General features: G+C 38.0%; 1 protein-coding gene across 2 annotated transcripts in view; it reads left to right on the top strand.

The window, feature by feature from the left end:
* The first annotated feature begins 793 nt into the window (after positions 1-793).
* Positions 794-27,326, top strand: part of JADE1 (jade family PHD finger 1) — a 105,981-nt gene continuing 79,448 nt past the window's right edge. The window contains exon 1 of one of the 2 annotated variants that reach the window (XM_080589454.1): positions 794-981. The gene's annotated coding sequence lies outside the window, so the exon portion shown is untranslated. Of the gene's footprint in view, positions 1,039-27,326 lie in introns of both variants that reach the window. The other variant, XM_080589457.1, reaches the window with a different exon arrangement.

Raw genomic sequence — 27,326 nt, 5'->3', positions numbered from 1 at the left:
CTAGGAGATGCAAGTAACAGAAGAGCTTCCAAAAAAAAAAAAAAAATAGTAGTGCAAGGACAGGTGCAGAAACACAGAATCAACTTGTATTCCCAAACCCCTGAATTTCAGTTTGGAATGAGCTCAAGTGCCTCCAGACTATGCCCCCCTTGAGGACTGGAGCAGTTTACAAAGGATGTTTTTCTTTGTCTTAAGTAATATCTCCCCTGACACCTAGTCCTTTCCCTCCAAGGTACTCTCTGCAACCTACCACAACCATTCACTGCTCCCTAGCTGAAAGATCTTCCTACTTATCACTTCTAACTCTAGCACAACAGACCTCCAGATCCTATACAGCAATTTTGTGTCACTCTGAAACACCCCTTACCATGTGCTTTCCTATAAGCCAGCAAAACTCCCACTGAGCCTTAGGCCCACAGAGAGCAGGGCCCCCAAAGTGTACATTCCTAGAGCTGGCTTGTAACTCAGCTCAAACCTGTCAGGGAGCATATCTGCCCATTCAGGCCATATCCCATATCTCAGAGAACTAACTTGGCCCCTTCCAAATCAAATTTGTCCAAGGAGCTTTTTCACTAAACAAAAACTGGTTCAGACAAACAAAACAACCTCGTTTTGTGATACCTTATCTAGAAGCTACCTCTAGCTTGTCCCAGACTTTCCCCTTAGGAGCTTGCTGGTAAACCCACAGCCTTTCCCAGAGACTGCTCCCAGCTCAACACAGGTGAGATACATCTGAAACCTTAATGACCCAACTGCTGCTGTGTCCTTGTATTACTGACTGGCTTCAGAGGCTGCTTGCTTACTTCCCCTTCCCTTTCTTTCTGCGTAGTTAGCATATTGCCAAGCTTTATTTAATATTTTTGAGAGGATAGGCTTGGTCTTTTGGTTATTTTCTCAGGATTGCTGATCTACTCAGTAGAGTTTCAAAAGAATGGATAACAGAAACAAGAGCCTCTCCTGAACAGCTAAAAATCAACATAGGTTAGTTTCATGCAAAACTATGTTATGTGAGGTCTCATTTTTTTTCTTCAGAACGTGGTAAGTTATTTTGTGTGTGAGTGAAGTTGTGCTTGGTAAGAAAGCAATGTGTTACATGTTGAAGACATTCACTGGTCAGTTGAGGAGAAAAACTAAATCAGTATCACCTGCCTGTTATTGTGCTTCTCACTGTTAGAGCTCTGCATCTTTGCTCTGATGGGGAAACACGGGCAAAATGAACAAAATTGTTCTCTAAGAGATTTAGTTTGTGATTATATTGCTAGAAAATGTTTTGTAATGGGTTGTAGCCACAAAAAACGGAAAGTGGATATTAATATTACTTACATGTCCTTTGGAAAGCTATTCAGAAATCCGTTGTTGAAGTTAATTTTAATTTTCCATGTAAATGTTCAAGTGCTTTATTGTAATATTCTTATATACATAGCATATTCTTCTTAAGTTTATCGTACTTTCATTTTAGATTTTTTCTTCATTTGTAACTAATACACTTGTGCAAGTTTGATTTTGTTATTAGAAGTATTTCCATTCAGAATGTAGTCCTTTTTACTTTTTTGTTTCAAATTATTCTAATATCGAGGAGTCTCCAAAATGCTTTTGTAGTTAAAATTCATAATTGTACTTAAATAATTTTTATTTATTTTTGGCTATTTTATCTATTTTTCATAAGCCAAGTGTCTTTTTCAGTGATACTGAGTACTGATCAAGCTGTACCCATCCTGGGAGAAAATAAATCTCTGTGGACAAATCCTTTCTCTCCTCTTCAGTGGCTAAGGCTTCCTACGAGGTTTTCCCTAAACTGTAGTAAAAATATGATCATGTAGTCTAATTTAAAAACAGCACAATTGGTATCGTAACAGTAAGCTGTTTGTCAGGGAGCAATAGCACAGTCTGAAATCCAGATCTGGGTTAATATTATAGGATTTCAAAACATTTTCTGTGAATGTATTCTTTGGAACTTGGCTTGTGTGTTAGCTGTAACAGGAGTATCATATGCAATCTGGCAGAGTGGAAATCTTCCGGACTCTGGTTTTGGCATGATCTAATTCTAATTGAGTCTTGTTCTGTAATGTAACAGCTACTAAAAATGCTTGTGCTGTTTAGCTGAGTGACAAGAGATGCAAGGATTGCTACCTACAAATAAATCATAAGCATGTCTACTATATTCACTGGAGAGAGTTTAAAGTATGCGTTGACTTTTCAGAAGAATTTGATTAGTTGTTCTGGTGTACCTCAAATTCTGGGCTGCTTACAAGGTAATTTCAGAATTTTCACCTTTAAACTTAAGTATGTGAATCAATTCCATAAAATGAAAGTTCTTGGAGATATTAGAGAAGGTCAAAGCTTTATACTCACCTACCGTATGCAGTGAAGAAGGAATATCATTCAACAAACTATATGTTATAGGTGGGAGAAGTAAATGGACAGACTGTAATGTACTGTTTAAAAAAAAAAAAAATCAGTGACGAAGCCTAATAATTTGTCATTAAAGATCCATTTATCTATTTAATTATGGAAATTTGCAGTTAGTACTGAAATGGATAGGAAGGAACCCTTTAAAAGTAGATTCAGGTGGAATAACAATCCCTGTGCTTTGCATCAAGTGAAATACATAGGGTTTGGAAGTAAAAGGTATGTGAATATATTGCTGTTAGTTTATTATCGGTTTTTCTCTTTTAATACACTTCAAGATTTCAGTTTTAATCTTCTGTGATGACTGTCCCTACTGTATAATGAGATTTAATAGCCTAGTTCTGCACCTGTACTTGCAGTGTCATTCTCCCTCATTCGTTGTAATCTAGAAAAGTATTAGTTTACTGCTGGGATTGTGCTTTGGGATAGGTTAAACTCTCCTGGACTAGCAGGGAACATGCAGTCTTGGAGTCAGATACGAAAGAGCTGTACATCTGCATACACAGGTATTCCTGGTGGGTGGACCAGAGGAAGTCTTTTGGCCATGATGTCTCCTGAGATGATAAAGTTAATATATAATCAGCAAAATTTATGTGAAAATCCTTACGAGTTTGGTAGCCAAAGCAAAAACCCTAATGTACCCAGGTATGTAGCTATGGAAAATAAGAATCACTGCTTGCAAAGTCATATTTTCCATGAGAGCATTACAGGATTTCCAGTGTGCTTTGAGTTTTCCAGAGTTAAACTAGTCTGACATGTGTGAGGCAATGCACATCTGAGCGCAGATTTGCCTTCCCTAAAATTCAGTTATGAATAGATCTTTTGTTTCCTGCCTTGAAGAAAGGTCCATATGTGGACCCAACTGCCACTAAAGTTCTGGAGGGATAAGCATTTTTGCTTTCTTCTTTTTTTTCTCTTTTTTTTTTTTTAATGAAACTGAAAACTGCTGTTGTTGTTAGAAGTCATTTGGCTATTTCTATACAGACTTGTCTAAGTGATGATTACCTTTTGCACCTATTTAAAATAAAGATAGCTCTCGGGTTTTAAGTAAAGGAAGTTTTGGAGATAAATAACTGCAAGTTAAAAGGCAGCGAAGGATAGGTGACAATGATGGGTAGCATAATCATAGTGAAGTATAGGACTGGACTAATTTATTTATAGTGTTTATATTAATGAAATCCTGGTAAAATCACCTTAATCTTGTAATCCAATGTTGCTTTCATTCTGTATAGTATTAAGTCCACTTTAAAAAGTCTGTGTATAATTCATATACTAGTGATAACATAATAAGGGCACATGGAAATCCTATAAAGATTGGAGAAAAAACTCTCACGAGAAGAAAAACAGATGCAAAGCTATAACCTTGCACCTGGAAATCTTTCACACGGCAGTTCAGTGCGTTCCCAACCACCCCATAAGGACAGAAACAACACAAGCAGCTGATAATGTGATTGTGAGGAATGTGTTGACCATGGTGATGACAGGGTGATACATTTACCCTAGAGAGCATGAGTGCACCTGTGAAATATTAGACTGTGCTTTTTCACTAGGAGATCATTTTGGAAATATTTAAGAGTAAGCTATAAGATGGAAGGAGAGTGCAGTTAAAAGAGGCTGGGAAGAGGTAAAGGATAGACATTTGGGGAAAAGCAGTGTGTGCTTTCAGAACAATTTATTAGAGAGCTTTGGAAGCTTATTGCTTTCTCATTAAGACCAATCCACATTTCCTGTGCAGCCAAGCCTCTATCAATGTGACTAATTAAATACACTGGAATTAGTAGACAAGGAGAGAAAGCTCCTAGTTTATACTGAAGATACATAATTTAACATGTAATTAGTGATGTATGCTTGAAAAAGTAAAAGAGGAAGGGTTCAGAAAGCTGCTCTGGTTGCGCTGACTGTATATTTCTAATTCATATTTTATTTTAACACATCAAATGATACGGAAAATATTACATGCATAAAGAACATCAAAATTGGCATTACTGTTGATTTGGTCGTCTGTATTTCCTGACTGGAAATTTTATCTTCAGTACTCAAAATTAAGTCATGCTTATGATTATATTTAGAGAAAACTGCATGCTAGTATTGCTATTTCTGAAAGATCCCTTTCTATTCTGGAGTTCCTTTCTGGGATGAAAAAAATAAGATGTGCAAGTGAGGGTGTTGTTTTTTTTTTTTTTTTTTTTTGTACCATTTAATAGCCTTATAGAAAACCAAACCTTAAATTAGGTTGTAACATACGTAGGGATCGGGATCTTTTGTAGGAAAGATTCTTCCCAGTTATGTTGCTATTTTGTCTGAGAAATGCTGAAATACATTGGTCAGTTTACTTGAACATTTTGTTGAAACTTGATGAAATTGTGTAATCTCATACAAAGGCTGATAAAAGGAATAAAATACCATCTGTAAAAAATAGGGAGTATGTTTTGTGCAGGCTTGTGAACAGATGCTAGCTGACATGTTTTAGCCAGAAACTACGAAATTAATGATAAGGTTTCCTGGGAAAAACACTTCTGTGAGTATTTGAGGAAAGCAGTTCTGAGCTTTAAGTGTCCTCACAATCAACTGGATGAGGACTGATTTGGCCTGCCACTGAGGAAAAGTAGACTTTTCACTGGCAACACCTGAAAGGCAAAGCAAGTGCTGAACAGAGAGTTTAATGTCAAAGCAAGTAGCTGTAAGGAGCCCGGAGCCAGGTTTTATAGTGTGAAGAAAGTGACAGAGGATACCAGGAGGCAAACAGTAGAACATCTGGATACAGAATACATTTTTTGAGATGATAGATTAAATTTTCTTAGTCTTTCTGTTGGATACAACCTCAGGAAGAGGAAAGTACCTGGAAAATGAATTAGTGTTTTGGAGGTCTCTCCAGCATTAGTCTGCCAGTGAAGTGGAGAAAATCAATATTAAATATATTTAGGAGTACATTATGCTGAGTTACACTGACCTCATTAAATGTATCACTGATAAATGGCTACAGTACAATTGGTAATGGGACAAAATTTAAATCCTTGACTGCTGAAGCTTCCTTTCATGGCAAAGACATGAAGTAGCTTCTTCAGGAAAGGCTGGGTGAAGCTTACCTGAGGTTCTGAAGAAGGTTCACCAGAAGGCCAGGTGCTGTCAGTTATGAAAGTGAAATAAACTAATTGGAATCTCTGCACCAGGAATTTAGTAAATGTCAAACTTCTCAAGCAGCCTTCAGAACTGTGTTAAGATGGCACCGCTTGCACACTTCAAAACAGTGGAAGGAAACTCAGTGAAAAGGCTGTCCAAGACTCATCTGCCTCATGCTGCAAGGTATGGGCATGTCTGGCTTTGAGTGATGTCTAAGGTCGCTGGACACTGCTGTCCACAAGCTTTACAGCTTTCTGCAGAACCAACAGCTGCCTGGCAGCTTGTGGAGAAGGCAGCTTTCTATGGCTCAGAGAAGTGCAATGACTGCTCAGAAAGATGAAAACAAGAATGGAGGTGTAAAGGACTGGTACCACTAGGAGTCCTAAATGAAATGAAGGAGGGTATTTTTCGGACTCAGTACTTGATTCTTGTGTTTATTCACTTAAAGCTCTGTTAAGGTCACTTAAAACTGTGCTAAGTGTATGTGGATGATCTTCAGAAGTAGGATACTACTACTGATACAGGAACATAATAGTTCCTGGTAAAACATTCCAGAGGGTACAAAGTAATTGCTGCTGGGTTCAAATTATAAAGAGAAGATAGAGACCAGAAACTGCAGAGAAGGTTATTTTACTCTCTTTAAGAAGAGATACATTCCATGCCTGAGGAAGATCTGTTAAATCCAGTGTCACCACTGGTGACTGGTGCATTTTACTCCAGTTAATTACGTACATGCCACTTTTGTCCTAGCAACATTTTCACACAACTTGTGGTTTGCTACACTTTTTAGATTCATTTATTTATTTAAATGATGCTTGAAGTTGAGACATCTGAAAAAGCTGATTTTACCTGCATGGAATAGAATTTGACCTAGGATAACAAGTAAGTGGAATAACAATCAAGTGGTAATCTCTAAAGTTTCTGTCAGCTAAGGGTGAAACAGCAAATACCTGTAGGACAGTCATCATGCAGTGTCTTGAATAATCCTGCTGAGGGGAATTTGATTTCTTAGAGCAAGGAATTCAAAAGTTGTCCATGTTTGTTGAATAGGGCCCTGTGAGATTTCTTGATTTGCTAGGTCAGATTCACAAGGCTCTGTTTTTCCTTTCCAGGTAAGTACTATTGGAAAAATGTTGCAGTGTGATGTTATAATAATCCATCTGATGAAACCTATTGCAGGGCATATATGTGATGATAAACCAAACAGAGCAAACCTTGTTTATTTAGGAAATGAGACTGTGTGTAATCTCTTGGTGTCTGTGCCTCCCTTAACAACTTTTAAACCCATTAATAAATTTCAGCTGAAGCTGATGAGGGAGATCAGTCTTCAAGATAGTTGATTTCTGTGAGCTTCATGACAATACAGTCCATCTCCCCTGCCTGCCTATCTATCAGTGCTCTCACTGGGGAAATGTGGTAGTGTCAGTTCAGCTCTCAGTAGTTATTAGATAATCTGTAGGTGGCAGCAGTGGTGTGAATGCCCTGATCTTTACTGTCAGATCAGTGCTTTTGCAGACCTGCGACAAGCTGGTTGCAAGAGCTATAGAAAGCTATAGAAAATCAGTCCTTTCTAATTCTACTGTTCACATTTTAAATCAGTTTTACTTAGGCACTGGTATAAAGAAACCATAAAGGTGATTAATATTTTGTAATGAAGCAATTGGCACCCAACAAGCTTCTCACTTCTATAGACTGCTTGCTAAAAATATTAAAGAACTTAAAGGTAAAAGTGAAATTCAATTTGGAATACATACATTTGGATACTAAAGCCTCTGTCTAAATGATTTCATTAATATCGATTGATCTATTGCCTTCCAAAGAGGTAATCAAAGAGTAATCTTGTTAAAGAGGAATAGCCTACTTAGTGTGACACGAAGTGTTGAAGGGCCAAATCTTAGTTTGAGAGTGGAGAATAACCTTGTGGTTATATTAGGGCTGGTAAAATGAGAAAGGCAAGAGGGCCTCGTTCCAAAAGGATGTGAGGTCTTGCTGGATCTCCAAGTCAGAGGAGCCTGCAGCCGAGCTGATCCAGCAGCTTTGCTTTAACAGCAAGTGCAGAAGGGATGGGGAGAGTCGGGTCCGTTTCGGTATTGTGCAGAAAAGAATGATAGGGCCACCTAAGCTAAAGCTTATAATTTACTCCTCATTTTTGTTAGGTTTTTTAAAATGAAAATGTGATTTTTTTTTTTGCCAAATGTTGGAATGATTAATATGGATAATTCCTAATAATCACTATTAGTCAGCTTTCAAAAGAGTACTGCAAGCTTTCATGTTCAAATATTTCCTGATGGTCAGCTAAAAGACAGTGTGTAGGTGGCAAATAGTAGGATGTAAACAGCATTTGAAAAGTGTACTTTGCATTATACTGGCACTTTTTGAAAATTTAGATCTGATTATCAGCTGTAGGTTTACTCTGTATCTCTTCTGGAGTATCTAAATTAACATTTTGACTACTAGTTATAAAATATGGTATTCTCTAACAAGTATCTGTAAGCACTGGGCTCCAGATCCTCAAAGACTGTATTGGTGTCTTTTTTTTTAATTTCTCTTAATGAATGAAAATGTATCAAATAAGAACAAAATAATTCTCATCTTAATTATGCTGCTTAAAATGTTGACATATTTATGTGTACAAAATAAATAGTCTGACATAACTAATTAAAATGGCTGTACACACAAATACATTATAAATAGGAATAAACATATTCTATCTCTCAATTAATTTATTTGAACTTCAGGGTGTAGTTACAATACATTCAGGTATCCAGAGAACAATGGAAAGAATCCTTGGTGAAACAACAGCACTCTCAGTTCTCTTGAAAGTACTCCGTAAGTCTCTGAAGTTACACCACGCCATTTGGCAAAAACAGTATTTGGAACGGTGCTCTGCAGCTTCCTGGAGTTAGCATCTGACCAGTTCCCAAAGAGAGCAAGCTCTTGGATCCTGGGAATACTTGACTCTGGCAGTAAGAGGACCTGGGATCTCTCTACAAGTGTGAAGGATTCAAAGAACACTTGTTTAGTCCTCCTGATAATGGAGATGGTGCTTGTCTGTACGTGACCTCTGCAGACAGAGTACTGTTTGCCTGTAGCTGGCCTCATGTTTTCTGGTGCTTACTTTGTGTAGGGGGTAGAATATAAATAAGGACTCATATATGTAAAATATCTGCAGCTAAATTGCTGACTGCCGGGATTTTATCCCTACAAACCTTCAAATGTTCAGAACGACAGAGTAAATAGCTTCTCAACTTGCATACAGTGGCAGCTGAAGCTGGCAGAGTTTCTCTCTTACTCCTAACCTTGTTTGCCTTGAGCTGCGTAAAATCTCCCAATACCAGGCAGATCCATTTTATAGGGACAGCCTGGAAATAGTTCTGTTAAAACAAAAATCTCTGTCAAATGGATGAGGAAAAAACTCATAAATTGTTGTTTGAGCTGTAACTTCCTAAGGTGCTTTACAGCAACTCTATTTCAAACTGATCTGCAATTTCATTACACCATTTATGAAATATTTTAAAATATTATTTTTCTACCTCATGTATTTATCAAGATTTCATGTTTGTGGAGCTCTTTGGGCTCTGGTTTAATGATACATAATTTTGTATTTTTGAAGAAATGTCTCTCACAAACCAGCTGGGGTTACAGATTCCCTCTTTAGGAAGCCATCCTTATGGTTAATCTCCTCCATACCTGAGTATTGGAAGCTTTCTTTCTGGGCCCAGACAACTGATTGTACATCGATCTGTGAGGATTTCCAAACAATTAGACAGACTAAAACACCTTAGATGTTAAATTATTTTGCAATATGCCTGAACGTGAAAAAAACAAACCCTGATTGCAAGCCTCTTTAGAAACTGCAAGTGCCGTTTGGAATGGACAGATAAGCTGCTTTTGTAAACTGTTAGTCAGAAGGCTTTCATTTCTGTGGTGTAATTTCTAAATTTTAGGTTGCAACCTTTCAGGGAGATACATAAAATGCCTAGGAATATGGAATAAAGCATGTGGAATGCTTCATTTCTGAACCTCTGTTTTCATAGCAGCTTTCTCAGAGGGAGTTCAGGATTGCTTGTCTGCCTTATGCTGTCACTTAAGCATCAAGATTTATGTGGCTGAGGAATTGGTCTGAGTAGGCACAATTCATGTAGACTGCAGCTTTAGTTATTACTGCAGAAGGGGTTGGTTAGGCATCTCCGTTCTTGTGACCTGCATCTGGCACCAAATCTGTCCTGGAGCAAGGGTTTGTGTATAAAATGCTGTAGAAGCTTTGGGTTCTTCTGTTTAAAACACAAGTTAAACATAACTGAAGTGTCTCCTTTTTTTTGTGATGTCCATGCTTAGGATTCCCTAACCATGAACCAGTTGTCATTCTTGCTGTGTTATAAATATTTAGGATGTGCGTGGGAACAGCAGCAGGCAGGTAGGAGTTCAGATCTTGAGCACAGAGAGGTTTTGAGACTGTATGACTGTCCAATTTACTTAAGTATTGAGTAAAAAGATATTTCTCCTGATACTGTTTTGCAAATTTAATTCTTTCTTGGAAGGAAAGCTCAAGTGCTGTGTTTTGTTCTAGAATAGCGTTTATTTTTCTTGCCAAACCTAAGAAAAAAACAAAACCACTTCTCATGGTTGACTTAACTCACACACTTTTTCTGTTATTTTCAGGCACTGGTAGGCTGTGCAAAAAATAAAAATAAATAAAAAAAATCACTTCTCCCAGAGACTGCCCCATGATTTTGAGTAAAACCCTAGATAACTATTTATGTTTATAAGCTGGAGTTCCACAGCAGCTCCCACTGCATTAAATGGAAGAGGTTTGCACATGCACTTCTGACAGTCAAACCATTTACAGTCTAACTGTGGGTGCACGTTAGGGAGCCCCTTGACCAGAAAAGACTTTGGGTATTTTGAAAATCAAACCACGTATGCAGACGTTTATGTCCATGTTTTGGTATCTAGACATAGGCTTAGGTACCACAGGTTGAATTTGTCCCCCTTACTTTTGAAATGTGCACCACAGTCGCTTGTAAAGCCAGGGGCAGTGCTGCCAGCATTTTAAGGTGGGGCTTCTGTCAACAGCATATGCAGTGCTGCCTGGGATATTATTTACATAAAATACCTGTGCAAGCCAACGAACCAAAAACAAATAGCAAGGAAAACCCCTGCAATTTGGGATCTTTTTTCATGCGTATGAGTAAGGAAAAGGATTTTGGTCTATTTGAAAATGAACAAATTAAAAAAGTCAAGTGCTATTCCACCACAACTGTCACAGACTGAATGCCCTGAAAGAGCTGGCAAAGCAGAGAAAGAGCTAGCATCTGCTAGCGTACTAGTGCCTCGTGTCCTGATATGTGGAAATGTATTAAGGGCTTACCAAAGAATGGGTTCTTGCTACTTCTGCTATTTTTTTTATTTTTATTTTTTTCCCTTGAGGTAAAAGTGGTGTCCAAGTTACATGTTGGTGCAGATTTATGCCCAAGGATTGTGTGATTTAAGGATAGCTTCCCTGTTCACCCTGAAAAGCCTATTTCCAAATGCAGCTATGCCCAGTGCTTTGCAAAACGTTTGTGTGCAGGCATGTCTGTTTGGATTTTTATTTTATTTTTTTGCTCAGGATGGCTAGGTGGCTGTTTTGCTATACAGCCTGTGACTTGTTTATGATCTGCGTGCTTACCCTTACTTGTTCCAGGTTTTCAGGATTTGGGATGTGTGCAATTGGTGCTGGCTGTCAGCTGAAGATATAAGGACAAAAACATAAGCTGTGGAACATAACTTTGCATACTTGTGAGATGAATGATTGATTTGTGCAGAACCCACAAAGGATGTAGCTCTCAGGTTCTTCACATGACCATGCAGATTTGTTGCTTTTTGATATTAGGACAACTGGCATCTACTGGTTCTTAGGCAAGCGGCTATGACACGGGGCATGTCAAAGACTGAAGAATTGTGCTAAACAATTGTTCAGTGATTCTTGTCATTATTTGATATGGTGGAACATGAAAGGTTTGATGTGGCCTGACTTTAAGATCAGATAAATCTGCAACTACATGTTAATAATGTCTGGTGATGGATATTTGTTTTTCTTTGTAACTGGATGTTAGTGATGGGCCCCCATCTTAGTGGTCTGATGGCATAGTATTTTGTGCAGTAGCATGAAGTGGCTTTGATTTGTTTCTCAGTGTGGTTTAAAATATTGTCTTGTTTATAGGAATGGTGGAACAGACAAAATAATGGATTGGGATTCAAGGAATGGGGGTTTTATTACTGGCTTTTCCAGGGGCAACTTTGGTGGTCTTTGCAGGTATAACCTTCCTTTGCGTATTAAAATGATGAGACCTGGAGAAGCAATTGACTATGGCATCCTTAGTATCAGCTATCAAATAAAAATAATGTACATAAATATTTATAAAATAAACGAAAGTTACTGTTGATTTTACTGTAGCATTTCCATCTGGAATTATTCCAGAGAGTTTGTAATGCAAAGATTTAAAATTTCATTCTATTTCAGAGCTGCTTCTCAAGCTTTGTGACGCTTGTGACAGTAGAGACCCCTTCCTTCTTTCCATCCTTTCTCTGTTCCTTGGCTACTTTTCCCCTCCCTGAAGACTTAGGATTGAGATGGCTCTCATTCTGACCTTACAGCCAACTGGAGATTTACCTGTTTGTTTCACTTTTTTTTCCCCCTACCTGTTGTCAAGGTGCTGTTGTTTGTGCATGTGTATATGAGGTTAGTTTAGCTGGTGCTTCTTCAATCAGCATCTGTTTTTTTCTGAAGCGACCTCTACAGTGCATGAGATTTATGGCAGTGTGTACTTCCATTATGTATCAGTGTTACTGTGCAAGCTCGCTGCATCTCTGTCGGAGGAGGAACGGAGCTTCTCAGAACAAGCCTTCAGTATTATCTTTGAACATATGTTCTCTATTAAGTGAGATGAGGGAAGTCACTTAGTTTTCCTTCCATTTGGAGGTTAAAATGGAGGGCTTGTCTAAAAACAGATTGTAGTAAATTGGAGGTTTATTTGAACAGTATGTCAACATTATTAACTTGAAAATATATACTAAATTGATAGGTTTCCTTTAATTACCTCATCTTGAAAGCTGTTCTCAACAAACAAGCAAACAATTCGGAAGTAATTTAATCTGCCTGAAAATGAGAAAATCAGGAAAGCATACAGCACTACTTTTCTAAATACGACATTTGCTATAAAGAAGAGTGTTAGATAAACTATGTAATATATTTGGCCCGTTCTACTTCCTGTTCAGAAGTAGTAACAAATTTAAAAACCTGTTGGTGTCTAGATTCTGGGGTTATTCTGCACATGTGCAAATGTTGGTTTACAGTTAGCTGGTAGACAGCATATTGGTGGTTTTTGTTGCTGTTGTCGTTTGTTCTTTTTTTGTTTTGTTTGGTTTTCGTGTGTTTTTTTTCTTTCTTTTTAGTGGTGGTTGTGTTAATATGGCCAGTATGAAATGAGTTATATGACTGGGCTCTTAGAAAACCCCGTGTCACTTGACTTCCCTGGCAGATGTTTAAGATGGCTATACAAATGCTGCATGTGTGAGATGCATTATACAAATATCTGAGACTTCCTTGCTTTTAGACATTATTCTGAAGATTTTAATGATGTTGTAAATGCCAGGAAAGCTAATTTGCTTTAGCGTTCCACATAATCATAGACATTTCAGCAGCATTCACTTAGCACTACTTATGCATGTGCTACCCTTTCTGACTGAAGAGCTAAAATTAGGGGCCTTCTAGATTACCCTGTTTCAGAGGAGAAACTGGGGATTTCTAGGGAAATTGAGCTGCTTTAGTACAGTTAATGAGAAACATGTGCCAAGTCTGACTTTTTTCAGCACAGCGCGTAAGCAGAGAGAGTTTTACAATTTGGAGTTCTAAAACTCTTCCCATAAATATTTTGTTTTGAGAATCCACTTGGTTTTGATCAGGATGGGTCAGTGACTCAAGCATGGATTTCTTCTAGCAGTGGCTTCTGAGCTCCTTCCTTGCAGGTGAGACTCGTCAGGTAAAGAGTTGTGTCCACACCAAAACTCAATAGTTTGTTCTAAAACAAACTTCATTTGTTTTAGAAGGAAGAGAGTGGCTGTCACAGTAGGATTTAATGATCTCCCTGATCTAGTGAAGAGAGTTTAAGTCCACCATTTTAGCCATTGATGTAGTGTGAAAGAAACATGATGTTTATAGATCTTCCAAACTACTCATTGTCACCTTTCCCAGTAACTATATCCAGAATGATCAACACCCAGAAGTGGTTCTTCCTCACAAAAAGAGTGGAGGATGCTACTATTCTAGGCAAATGCTAGCTGTCTGCTGAGGGAAATTACAATTTAATCCAAAATTATATATTTTTTTGCTGTAGTACTTCAAAAAATAGAGAAATAGTAGCCCTTGACCTACATGAAACTTTTCTGAGTAGGTTTGTCAGTGGTTGATAAATCAGTTCTGTTACTTCAAATATTATGCTTGGTTTATTCTTGAATCTGCACCCCACCGTTAAAACAAAGGTTTTACTGTTGCATTGACTTATTTGTGTGTGTCAGTGAATCTAGCTGAGGTTGAGGCATTTATGCAAAAAAATCAAGCGGTGGTGTGGAACAGAACTCTGGTTTGCCACATAAGGTAGAAGGGACTGTACTGTTTTCCTGGTAACTCGTGACTGTGTACTGTACATGACGGGAGGAACATTTGTTGCTACAGCCGAAGGAATGGTAGTTCTGAGGGGTAATTTGGCTTCTGATACTGTTCAAATACCACAAGATGGTCTGTTCTTTTGCCCTCGTCTCTCTGTGCTATCACGCTGAAGTGATTCTAAACTCTGTGCCTGTTTGGTTTGATGCTTTTAGCTGTCATCCGGAGTTCCTCCTTGTTGGTTTATGTTTTTCTTTACCCGACCCTTAGCACTAAAGCGAAGCTTGATACCAGCCTGTTCTACCTGCTTTGTGCTTGGTCGTTGTCCCATGAAATATCATTTCCTACTTCCCATCCTTTCTATTGTGTGTAGTTATTTTTATATGTGCAGCCCTTACTTGTGCAAGTATGTCCAAGATTGTGTTTTACTATTTTATTATAAATAATTTCCAAAATTATCCTCAAGAACATGCAATTCTTAAATATTATGGAAAAAGCTTATGGGCTAGCAAACTTTGGAGCTTATTGCTGTCCTTTTAAAATTGATTGACACTGGGGGATAGTAGTTTGTCACAGGGATTTGGGACACTGTTATAGAACATAGCTTTTTTTTTTTTTTGAGGGAAAAATAGGTCGGTCTGGGAAAAGTTTGCTCTGGTCTTGTGCAGTAATATATGTATCTGGTCTGATAAGGGGTAGGACAGATTTAGGGTGCTTAAACTGCTGTTTAGAAGTTTTATTTGTATGAGCATTTACAGAATAAAATTCTTCAAAATGCCTCTAGATTTTTGTTGTAATATGCAAGAAAAAATATGCTTGGAAATCTGAAGAGCCCATGATGCAAATGTTGGTGGAAAAGAGCAGAAGTTGGGAAATCTCCTTTACTTGTCATGGTGGTGGATCAACTCTGTTTTTGGATCTAGAAGGTGCAAAATTTTGACTAGACTTAGCAGTCAACAACGTGGTGCAGCATGTACAGTCATATGATACTGCATATCACAGTGGTGTCCTTACAGTAGGAAGCCGTAAACCTGCATAGTTGTACTCTCCTCTCCTTCTTGTGTGCTTGCAATATCCGTGAAAGTCTTTTCATCTGGCCAATTATTTTTCATTCTAGTAGGCTGGCTACTCATGTTTGGTTTTCTTTGTTAGTTCGTGGTACTTCAGTGCATGTTGTCCCATGTTTTGTGTGGCAATTTGTCATTAAAGATCCCAGGAATTATCACTGTGTACAGCTTTGCCAGTCTCTCCTCTTTGGTGAAATTTCAGTTGAGCAGTTACAGTCTTTTTAACTGTGAAGTGCAAAGGAACTGGGTGGCGTTGAGCTTTTACTTTTATTTGTTCCATCTTTATTCTGTAGTACTGTTAAGTCTCCCTCAAATGTTGCTGTGCTGTATCTGAGAATCCCCTCTTTCTTTGCTGAAAGTAGAGATGCAAACGGGTTGAATCAACTGCTGTGTTTACTTTCTTCTGTCAGAAGATTTATTGTTGCTATCTTCATGTTTTATTTATCATATGAAATAAAGACAGATTTGTGAGCTTATTGTGCTCCTTTTGGAGGCATAGTTCATTGGGAAATCCTTACATGAGTCTCATTGAAGTCTTGGTGCCTACCATTCTCTCTGTTTTGGAAGTTGGTAGGTAAATTTACCCACCCAAAGGGGCTAGGTAAATTACTAGTACAAGTGGGACTGAAACTATCAAAGCTTTTGTAGTTTTGCATGCATAAGCAATGATGAATAGAAACATTTTGTGCCATAGAGGTGCAAGAAGGTGGTTCTTTTTAAGACATAGACTGTATCATGTCTTTTTCAAAAAAAAAGTTTGTGTGTTTGCTTCCTTGGCAACAGGGCTGTCGCTAGAAGCCATCTGACTAAAAGCCTTCACCCTGCGATTCATAGTATTAGGGTAAATCAGAGAGCATTGTTTACATGACTCCTTGTGTTTCATGTCATGTATCCTCATACACAGATGTTTTTCATCGTTTATTGCTAATAGTGAGTATGTGTTACAGTTTTCTATGCATTTTTGTGGCATTTTGTATGTTTAAACTGTACTCGTATTGAATGGGAATGATTATGTATTTTGACTGAGGGAAATGAAACTCATCCTTGGGATACTTTTTGGTTTGCTTTCTCTGCTTACACAGTGGCCTTTTACAGACCTAGAAAAAGGCAGAAACCTTTCACTAGCTAAACTTTTTGCCCTGCATTCCTGGATTAATAATGCAAGCGGATGATGCATGTCAAGTCACATGAAGAATGACAAGATGACAGAAAATACTGCCACAGTACAGGGTAGAGCTGGTTCACAGAAGCAGAGCACGAAGACAAAATGGAGTGATATAGCAATAATTCTGTGCCTCAACTCCATAAAAAGGACCCCTTTATCAAGAACTTCAAAGGTAAAAGGCATGGGGAGTCAGATTTTCAGCTCTCTTAAGTGACTGTAGCTCCATTAGTGATTGGCTGAGTGAATGAATGAATGAATGCAGGTGGCTAACTGTTCTAAATCACTTGAAAATCTGGTTCAGAAGCTCTTTCTAAATGAGTAATAGGGGAAGGACAGGGAAGATACTCTTTCAAAACTATACAAAACCCTGATTTTTTTTTTCCTCCTGCTCTTTTTTAGGAAAGAGCTGTAGGCAACTGGTAAAAAGAAGTCCTAGCTGAAAAACTTGATTTAAGAGAGGATTTTCAGACTTTCTTCCCTTCAGAATAGGAAGGGAAATGGAAAACTTATAAATGCTTTTAAAGGAGGGGAAAGGACTGATGGCTGATTAATGTTTTTCTTCAAGCTTCACTTAGATTAAAACTTCAGTCAAAAAAAAATCACTCATAATTGGGGTAACAAAAGGTTAAAATAAATCCTCGATGCATCTGTAAGTTTCCCCTACCCCCAGTATGCTTTCAGTGTTCTCTCCTAATTAGTCTCCTGGAAAAAAACTGATACAACTTTGTGTAGTATTTTTATTTTATTTTGACAGAGATGACTTTGAGGTTTGTGTATGGGGTGGTTGTGTTCCATTTTGTTTCCCCTTACCACCATCCAGGTTCAGTAGGTTCCTTGTTTTGGGCCAAAAACTTCACAACTGCTCTTCTTTATGCATTCAAAATCACTTGTGAGGGGTTTTAACTTCATGCGATGAAGAAGGAGTCCTTAAACTCCAAAGAAAGATAGAAGAGAAGGTTCTGATCTTGTTAGTCTGAATGAACAAACATATGCTTGTGCTTCTAATTGAAATAAATCCCCAAGTCCTTAAAATGGGGACAACTCAGAATCTGTTTGTTTAAACTCCTGACTTCAAAAGAGGAACTTGTATGTGTCTTATAAATAAGACCATGTTACAGAACTGCTCAACTGTCCTTGTAAATGGTTTCTGGAATTCTTGAAAATGTTATTCTAAATTGTGAGCTTTCTTTTTCTCCGGGGTTTGAAAAAGAAACAAAACGGTATACGAGCAAACTGGCAGCACATCTAGGATGAACCCACAGAGATCGGTAGGCCTAGAGTTAATGGCTTTCAATTCTTCCAAATATATGGTACTCCCAATGCTAACTACAGTTGAAAAGCACAGTCTGATTTTAGTAAAAGCCGCAGCAGCGTCTGTAGCTGGAAAGGTTATGTTGTGCTGTGGGATCAGAATTTAGGATTCTCTTGGATTTTGAAGTTTTAAAAACTACTCAATTGCCTTCATTACTTCTTCCTTTGGTTACTGATTGCTTGTGCAGCAGCAGGAACTGCATGACAGAGACTTGATCCTTTCCGCTGGTGCAAGTAGTAACCTGATTCTATCTTCAATCATTAAGATGCTTTATTGTTGTAGTTCATATGTTTTAATAAAAATCTCTTACAGTAAGTGATATACTATCTAAGATTCTTGTTTACTTTTCTTGTCAGTCCCTACCTAGGCACAGGGAGGAGGCTGAGGAAGATGGGTTTAAGTGTAACTGCAGTCATGCAGCAGCATATAAAATGCTGCCAGCTGCAACAGGTGTCTTACACCTGCTAAGATATGCCAGCAAGTTGGACTGGCACCCTCTGGTTGGAAAGCAGACAGGAGTACAATTGTACAGGAGTACAATGCAAATTTTGAAGGGGAGATGTTTAGGATGTTAGGATGTCCTGATCAAACTGAGCATCCTGTCTTTGCAGAATGAAAGTCTGTATCTAGGCTTTTGACATTGAGAAAAAAAGAATCATATTAATGTAATCATATTAATGTAAATAAGTGCTTCACATAGTCTACACTTGGAAACTCTGTGGGTTCTGTATTTACATCTTCATACATATGTACATGTGTACCCATACCCCTCTTCCCAGAAGAGTAAAGGGAGAAATGTTATGCTCCATAACATTTTTTCTCATTAAGGTTTAAAAGCCTTTATTTGAAAAGGAATTGTAAAGCTGAATAAAAAATACCACGGCTTTGAATACAACTGTAGAAGGCATCATTACTATATCTCTTACTTGCTGGGAGGAGAGAAAAACATGGACCAGATTAGATGTGGATAGGTCTGAGAATATAATATGGAAAGATGGAGGGAAGCGCTTGCATGTGAAATGATCTGACTGGGTTATCTTTGAATCTTCTCATTTTGAAGAAAACATTTTTCATACAGTTCCACGCTTCTGGCATTTTCTTCTGTCTTTCAAACTGTTCTTAATTCCTCATGGCAAAAGTGAAGTTTCTTATTAGAGGGAGTGACTTTTAATTAACACAATTGTCTTTTGTGAAAGCAGCCTGAAGTACTGCAAAAACATACAAGGCTCACTCGATTCAGCAGACCTACAGTGTGACCAGCTGCCAAAAGTTTGACTATGGAGTCAATGTAAGAGGCTTAAAACCAGTTTAGAAAAGTATGTAGCTGGGCAGAGGGAAAAGTGTTTCCAATTTTAAATTCTAGATAGTGATTTGCAGGACATAGAGAAGATTCAGATTAAAGGAAATGATTTTGTTTCCCCCTTCTAAACCTAAAGGAGCTGAGTTTAACACTGTTGAAGGATTTTCTGTGAGATGTTCACACAGCTCTGGTGGTGACAGTATCTTGGCTTCAGTTCTGAATTTTGTTCTAAATTTAGGATTCCTCTTTGCTTCTCTCTTGGAAATGTAGTTGTTCCCTTCCCTGCTTGGTATCAATAACAGTCTGTCTCCCTTTTAGCATTATTTCTATACTCAGTACTTGCACAGTGTGTGAATCTCTTTTTATCTTCTGTGACTATCACCATGTTGCGGACATACATTATTTTTGCGCTCACAGAAGCAATTTAAAATAGATGAATAGATGTTGACAGTTCTGGGCAGCTGGAGAAAAGTTGTATCACAACAGACTTAGTTTTGAATCAAAGAAATGTTGTCCTTGCTGCTTCCTACCACATTTCCAAAACTGTTTTGTTTGAGTCATCCATGTTTCCTATCTCTTTTTTTGGCAAAATGTAAATGAAAATCAAACAGCAACCTGTCAGGAGGTCATGCCTTAAGAACAGCTTACTATTATTTTTTAATTTCTCTTTTAATCAGGTATCTCGTTAACATGTTGCTACAGATTTGTATGTAGCTGCATCAGCACTGCTAGCAATCCTGCTGCATGAAATGGCTTGTCTGACATCAAAAATTATGAGGAGGCAGCAAGACAATAGATCAGCCAGAGTGTCTACAGATGTTTTTAATCTGATCCTCCGTTATTTATACAGTGTCATAGGTATGCATGTTGTTTTGCAGATATATAAAACATGAGAGCTTCCTGTCCTGAGGGGCTTACAACATGCAAGATTGTAAATTAAATCCTGCAAGATTTCTGGTCATTATTATCCAGTGCCCAGTGTGTATAGTTCGCAGCAAGTGCAATATGGAATATACCCGCTTCTTGTTAGCTGCACGTGTAAGGGGAGAAACCTGTTTAAACAACGTATGGTCAATAGTGAGTGAAAGAATTGATAACCGAAGTTCAGGGCCTTGAACACTGATTTAAACCCATCTCAGGTCAGCAGAGCCAGTGCTCTTATTTAGGCCTGAACCATATTCTGCTAAACAAGAGGAGTTTCGAAAGTCATAAGCATGTGTAGTCCCCAGTGAAGACTCTGTGTGTGTGTGTGTGTATCATATGGATAATGGCTCCATGAAATTTCAAAATCATTATGGCACTGTATAGGTAAAATTCGTCTGTGTGAAAGCACCCAAATGTTTCTGACTTATCAAGATCCGCTTTTGTTTTGTAAATTGATCACGTTCTTTTTTTTTTTCCCTGTGTATTACCCAAGCATGTGTATCCCATTACACGTTTTTACAGATTGAATTTAGAGAATTCCAGTATATGAACCATGTTCTCTTTTGGCTTTGTGCAGTTAGTTGCTGTAGCAGAGCTTGGAAACTCATAGCTTTTCAATTTCAGCTGTGCATGCACGTGTCTTCATATTGAGCAGGTCAGGACGAATTAAAAAACTGTGGAGGAGGAAAAGTGAGACAATTAAATAGTTTCCTTACTAATGAAATAAATTTCAGAAACCTTTTTCCAAGGTTGGTTCTCAGATGGCAGTTACAAAACAGTATTTTGGCCACCATTTCATAGGTACTGTTCTGGCAGAATGTCCTTACCGTCAGAATATATCTAATGAAAATTTGTTAATTTTGCGGTGTTGTCTTCTCACTTTGTGCCATTAAATATTGACCGGAAAATTTGTTGAAAATTGATTTTTCCTTTAGTATAAAATAAATTGTATGTTAGGAGTGCAATCTGAGAAGCACGTTTTTAGAGCTTCTAATACTTGGTTAAGAAGTTCTTTACTCCCAACAGAAAAGGATGCTGTCTTCTGGTCCTGAATTCTGAACTTGGAAAGGGATAGTATTGACCTCATTAGCTTACTTCAAGCACGACTCCTGTTTGTCCTCATGACTTAGAAGTGATTTATGTTCTTCAAAATGTCTCCATATGATAGAGACCTTGATTTTTTTTTTAGTTATTTTTGATTCATGGGGTTACAGAAATCATTGCCTTGGATCTTTGACTATATACATCTTTGTTTGTTTATTTTGTTATTGTTTTCCTCTACTGACTTTTGTTTTCTTTCTCTCATGATATCCTTCATTTTTGATATTCAATGCAAATTTTAGGACAGAAGGAAAAGCATTTCAAGAGGAAGAAGTCTGGAAGGTGGAGACTAAGAAAAGAGTTAAGTGGGGATTTTCCTCGATATAAAATTGTTGGGCAGAAGCCAGGCACATAAGAGCTAGAGAAGAAGAATTGCAGAATTTGTTTCTGTGTGTTGCGGGCTGGGGGAGGGAAAATGAGCGGAGCTAAAACAGGGCATGACTCCAGGGAGGGAGCCTTTTATGACAGCTTTCTGGGAGAGTGGAAACTAGGAGAAAAGATGGCCAGAAGAATGTGCATGAAACATGTTTGTTTTACTTAGCTTACGCTGCTTCTTAAAAATTTTTGACTGTGTTAATTAGCACTTGCAAAAAGCTGCTCTGATATGCTGAATTGCTTCCTGTCTTCAGGCTCGTTCATTTAGAATTAGCCAGTTCCAGGCTGAGTTTGCCAAGTTTCTAGTCTTGACCAAGAATCAGAGGTAATAGGATCATACCCATTTAAACTCTGTGCCACACAATCTGAAACCCCATATCAGTGCGCTTCCAGTTTTCACTTCCTCATTGCACATTACAACAGGTGCAGTGAAAAGCAACAAGGATACTCAGATATGTGGAATGACTTCCGCAGGAAAATCAGCTGCTTATCCTAGTCTCCTTGAGGCTGGGAAAAGCACGACTCCGAAGAGGATACGACAGATTATTCCTGCGTTAAGAAAGTAATTACTGAAATTTAAGTCTATTCAGATGAAATATCGTTGCTAAAAAGAGAAGTGTGCATGAAAATCTGCTGCGTGGTACACACCTTTGATTTTATGTCTAAGTGAATTTCAAATATGTATCCAAATGTTAAGATGCCAGCCGAAATTCAAACAACCTGATATCATACTTCAGATGTTGCTTCAACACACTGAATACATATTCCACCTATTTCATGTTTAGTTTTAACAGCAGCAGGCTGTGTTGTGTTGAAGTCAAACTGCAGAGTAGTTGCAGGAAAAGCTGTAGCATTGTTGTTTTGGAGTCCTCCTTGCAGCTGATATTTTGTTGCTCAGAAAAAGAGCAGACAGTTATTGAGGTATTCTGGGTTCCTTAGAAAGTTCAACTTCTTGTTTTTCTTTGAAAAAAATCATTTTCTTTGGCTTTGGATCTGTAAGATCTTAGCTCAAAATAAGGCCACTGAGTATGTTTTCACCTCTGGACCTGATTTTTGTTGACACAGCCAGTTTACTGTACACCGAAGTACACGTTTATATTCTGAGATTCAGCTCAGATAGCTGTTATTTCAGTAAATGTAAACCACGATGTTCACACGATCAAACCTCAGCCACTTCATTTCAGGGGCTACCTTTCTCTTCAGGCTGCTGGAGGGAGAGAGGGAGGGAGGGAGAGAGAGAAGGAGAGAGAGAGACCGAGACCATGTGCTGTCAACCACCTTTCAAAGGAGATTCTTCAGTGTAAGACTCTTCTCAAAAAAGTTTCACCTACTCTAATGTTCAACATCTGATTTTAATATCCTCTCTTCCCTGCTTTCTCCTGCTCTTCCTTTCCTTCCCCTCAGTGGCCAGGAGTGAACGTAACCAAGAGAAAAGAAAATTTACTCCGAAGGATCTTGACCCTTTGGTTTCCCTTCTCACTGTAGCTCTGGCACACAGAAGGAGTTTTGTGAGCAGCAAGAGGGCTTAACAGTGGCAATATGCATTCAGTGGTTAAGTCCTCTGCCGTCTGGTAAGGTGTGAACTCTGAAGCTTCTCTTGTGATGGTGTTGTTCATAATGTGCCTCTTCCCTGTGGCCTCCCTAGTGTCAGTTAATGGACATGTTTAGTTTGACTAAAATTGCCTGAGGGATGCAGAAGTTACCTGGAGTTTCATGATATGTCTATGTGTAGTTCTGCTGCAATACCACAAGGTATCCCTTTCCTTAACAATTTAGACTAAAATCCCAACTAGTAGGCATCTGTGTGGTAATTGGACTTATTTAATGAAAATCTTATTTCTGTATAACTAAAATATACAGCGTTGTAGCAGATTGCAGTTCTGGACCATAGTTCAGCTCACATTAGCATACAGTGCACAGAATAGGAAGTGTGAGCAAGATAGGTGTTTGTTGATTTTTCTTACTGAGAGGAGAGGAGGAAAACATTCTGAACCATTTCTTATTAGGTACAGTAATCTTAAATTACTGGAACCTAAAATTAAAAATGTGCAGGTCTGAGGGATGGGTGAAAGAATATGAAAGATGAGAACAACATTTGAAGCACCAAGCAGTCAGAATGGTGGCACTTGAACTGTGTCCATGCTGCATAAATATTTGCTGATTTGTTTCCCCTTCTGGAACTGTGAGGAATGCCTTGACTAAAGGCAAAGATAAGGACAAACATAGCTTCAGAAGGCACTGTAGTTCATCATCTACCATGGGAAGGCTTGGTATCAGCAGAGAAAAGTAGATGTTTTCGTTGTGTTTTAGAATGAGACGTTCTATCTCGTGATAGTGCAGTTTAGCCTTTGTGAGAGCAGTGCACAGTATCATGATAATCCAGGCTGGTATTTTGGCTCCAGTCTGGTGCAAACTTTTCTCTATGTGAGATAGCTGAAGAATTCAAAACAAGTAGCTCCTTTACATTGTTTTTTTTTTTCCTTAAAAAAAAAAAAAGGAAGAAGCTGCAGAATGAATCCTTGCAAACCCAGGGTTCATGAAATGCCCGCAGTGTAAAATATTCAAATCTGTTATCATAAGGCCCATGCCATTAGCAGCCATGGGAATTTCAGGTAAATACTGGAGATGAACATATGTTGTTTCCTTGGCTGCCATTAAATGTCAAAATAAAAGAGGAAAAACATGAAGGATTCCAAGAAACAAGAACACAAATATGTAACTAGGATGGTTGTGTGTGGTGGGTCAGATCTATGTGTTTTGATGGTGGCCACAGGTAGATCTGAGGAATAGTGTATAAGCCCCAATACATGTGTGAGGGCAGGTTTTTTTTTTCCCTCCTTTGTTTGTTTTGTTTGGGAGCAGAGAGGGTGGGACAAAAGGGAAAGAGCATTGAGAGAGAACCCCTGTGAAATGCATGTAAGTATATGCTCTTATGGTGGTAGTAAGGTGTAACCTGCTGTGGGTGCTGTATTCATTTTAATGGGAATTGAGGCAGGAATGGAATCAGGGCTTGTGGCTGTTGAACTTGCACTTCTTCCTTCCATATGTTTTCCAAACACTTCAGAGTCACTTCTGGATAGTAGGTGTTTCTTGCAATCCAATTAACATGCACTGATTTTCTTCCTCATTAGAGTCAGGTTAGTCCTGAGGAGATTGTTACCTGCAACTGCTTAGTATGGCACAATGGAAATGCAATAGCAGGAGGCAGAAAGAAGAAAATTGATGTACATGTTAAATGTAGTCTTCCATTAGTTGAAACTATGGGAGCTATTAAATGCCCACTTGTTCTCAGTCTGTGCAGTCTTGTCTGTCTTTTCAGTCTTTCCCTTTGGAAATATCAAAATTTATACTGGAAATTGTCAATTAATTTATTTTTGTGAGCATGACAATTAGAATTGTTATTTCAAGAGAAAATGTCTTATAACCATACATTGTTAATTCCCTTACCCCCAAATGACTTCCCAAATGGAACTTGAAGCTGCAGCTGCACATCTGTGATTGGAGGACATATTATTTTAATAACATTTTATGTTCCTTTATTATTATTATTTTTTTAATGAGAAATCCATAAGACATGGCGTTCAGGTTGCTTATTGAGGTAACTGCGTATCTCAGTTTCTCCACAGAAACTTTGAAATTGTTTGGTACCTCTGCTAGCACAGAGAGGGTTGCAGAACTAGGTGCATGCAAGTTAAAAAGTGACCAGCTGACCTTAAAATGTAATCAGTGTTTGTGTTCTTCTCACAAATTTTGATAAATTATGCTTCTGAACTGTTGTTGATTGCCTACCGGTAGTGTATGCCTAGGGTATACAGTAGATTAATGTTTCCTTCTTGTTAAATCTGGTAGAGCAGCTTTAATTCATATCCTAGCTTTAAGATAAACTTTCTCAAAAATACACATAAATGAATCTAAGGAAAAACCTTCAAGAGTGGGCTTCTTTTTCGGTATGATTGTAGCCATAATGAAGAAGTAAATCCCAGGAAAATCTCTTTAGGTGTTTGGTAGAAGAGGTGACAAATTAGTATTTGCTAATGCTATGTTCGGTTTTTCGTTCAGCAAAACCAGATAACAGACTCTGTGATGCAAATTTGAGCTGAATATTACTTCAATCGTCAAAGCTGGGCTATACCAAACCAAGCTCAACAAATGGCTTACTCTTGCTCTTATGTGAATCAGGGTAGAAGGAAGAGGTGAGAAATAACCCGTTCACCTAATTATGAATTCACTGTTATTCTTTACACAACTGCAGGTTTGGAAGCTCTGCACAACTCTCAGTATTGGAAGCTTTAATTTTCCTGAAGAATAACTCTGGTTTTCCACTCCACACACTGACAAAATTCCCAGTGCCTGTGTAAGGCATACAGAACGGCACTTTGATGCAGCTGTTTGTCTTTTAGGAGCAGTGGTGTGATCCAGCTCTACTCTTCAACTGAGTTACCAAACAAGCCAATAAATAATTTCTTAGACAACTTATTCTCTGGTTGCCAAAAATAGAATAGTCTGGTTGACAAGCAGATATTTTGGCTATTGTAAATTTTTCTTTCCATTCTGAAAATATTTTATTTTTGTTTAGGTCTACTGACATTAGTCGTGAAATGCCTGTGACCACTGAATACACTTATGAGAGATTTGCACGTTTCACTAATCTGTTAGCTGAGACATCTGGTGGAAGATAACCTGAAGGGAGCTATCATTGTCACCTTATGCACTATCATAATTGTCTCCATGCTTAAATAGTAATTATTTTTCCCATAAACTTTTATGTTATGATGAGTGGATGGTTTTGAGGAATGTTTCATAGGAGGAATTGTTCCTGTCCTACTTGTCCTGCAGATGACTGCTGCCTATGTGTTCAAAGCACAGAAGGGAAAGGTGAGGAAAAGGAATATAGATGAACTAAATCAGTTGATTAGATCAGCTAATCAGGTCTATAAGTTATTGAACTTCCTTTGTAAAAACAGTGAAAGCAGTTCTCAATCAAGTCATTCCACAAGCAATAAAACAAATAAACCCTGGTTTCTTAAAGATTGTACTGAGTAGCTAGAGGTTTTGGTGTCTGTGAAGGTGTGAAACTCAACTGAAGCTTTCGTTTTGGATAGGACAATTGCAACGCCTCTGCTATGTATCCGTTTTCTAGTGTCTAGTAAGGCTAGAACACAAGCTGCAGTCTTCCTCTCTGTTGAGGTGTTGATAGCCTCCCTCAGCATAACTACCTAATAGCATAATGTTTGGTGAAAATCACAATTGTTGAAGAAATTAGCTACTTGACTCTGAAATTATTGGGGTGACAAAGTGAGCATGTGAAGATTATTTCTTTGGTAAAACTTAGCATAAAAATTTATAAAACAGTGAAGATCAGTATCAGGATAATTTGGTTCTACTGTGGTCTTACATAAGAATTCTGCTTTTCTTCATTCCTTTATGAAGTTCAAAATGATTAAGGCTGTTTTGACTGTTTTGAGCTTGCTTTTTTTTTTTTTGGAACAGGTTATTTTTCTTGTCGTCTTTGTAGATTACCGTGGAAATACATTATTCTGCACACACTGAAGCAGTAAGATTCATCAGGATGTGGTTGTAGTGTGATAATTGCTCACTTGCATTCTTTTTATAACGTTCAGCTGTGAGGCTCAGGCCTGTGCAGCCACTGTTTAATGTTCCAACCAGTGCATATATTTCTGAGAGGGAGAGAATACAGGAATATATAAATACATTATGTAAAATACATAATATATGTCTTATATATTACTATATATAGCATATAAAATATATTTTATGTCTATTAAAAAAGATAAAAGATAAACATAGCACCTGGAAGAGGGAGGAAGTAAAACTAGACCAGAAAATGAGCTCCTAAGGTGAAGGAAAAGTTTTAGCCATGGAATACAGTTACATGCATCAGTCTG

Source organism: Anser brachyrhynchus (assembly GCF_964034855.1).
Source record: "Anser brachyrhynchus genome assembly, chromosome: 4".
Classification (NCBI taxonomy): domain Eukaryota; kingdom Metazoa; phylum Chordata; class Aves; order Anseriformes; family Anatidae; genus Anser; species Anser brachyrhynchus.
The sequence above is the reverse complement of the archived record's forward strand: the minus strand, read 5'-3'. Positions and strand labels throughout refer to the sequence as shown.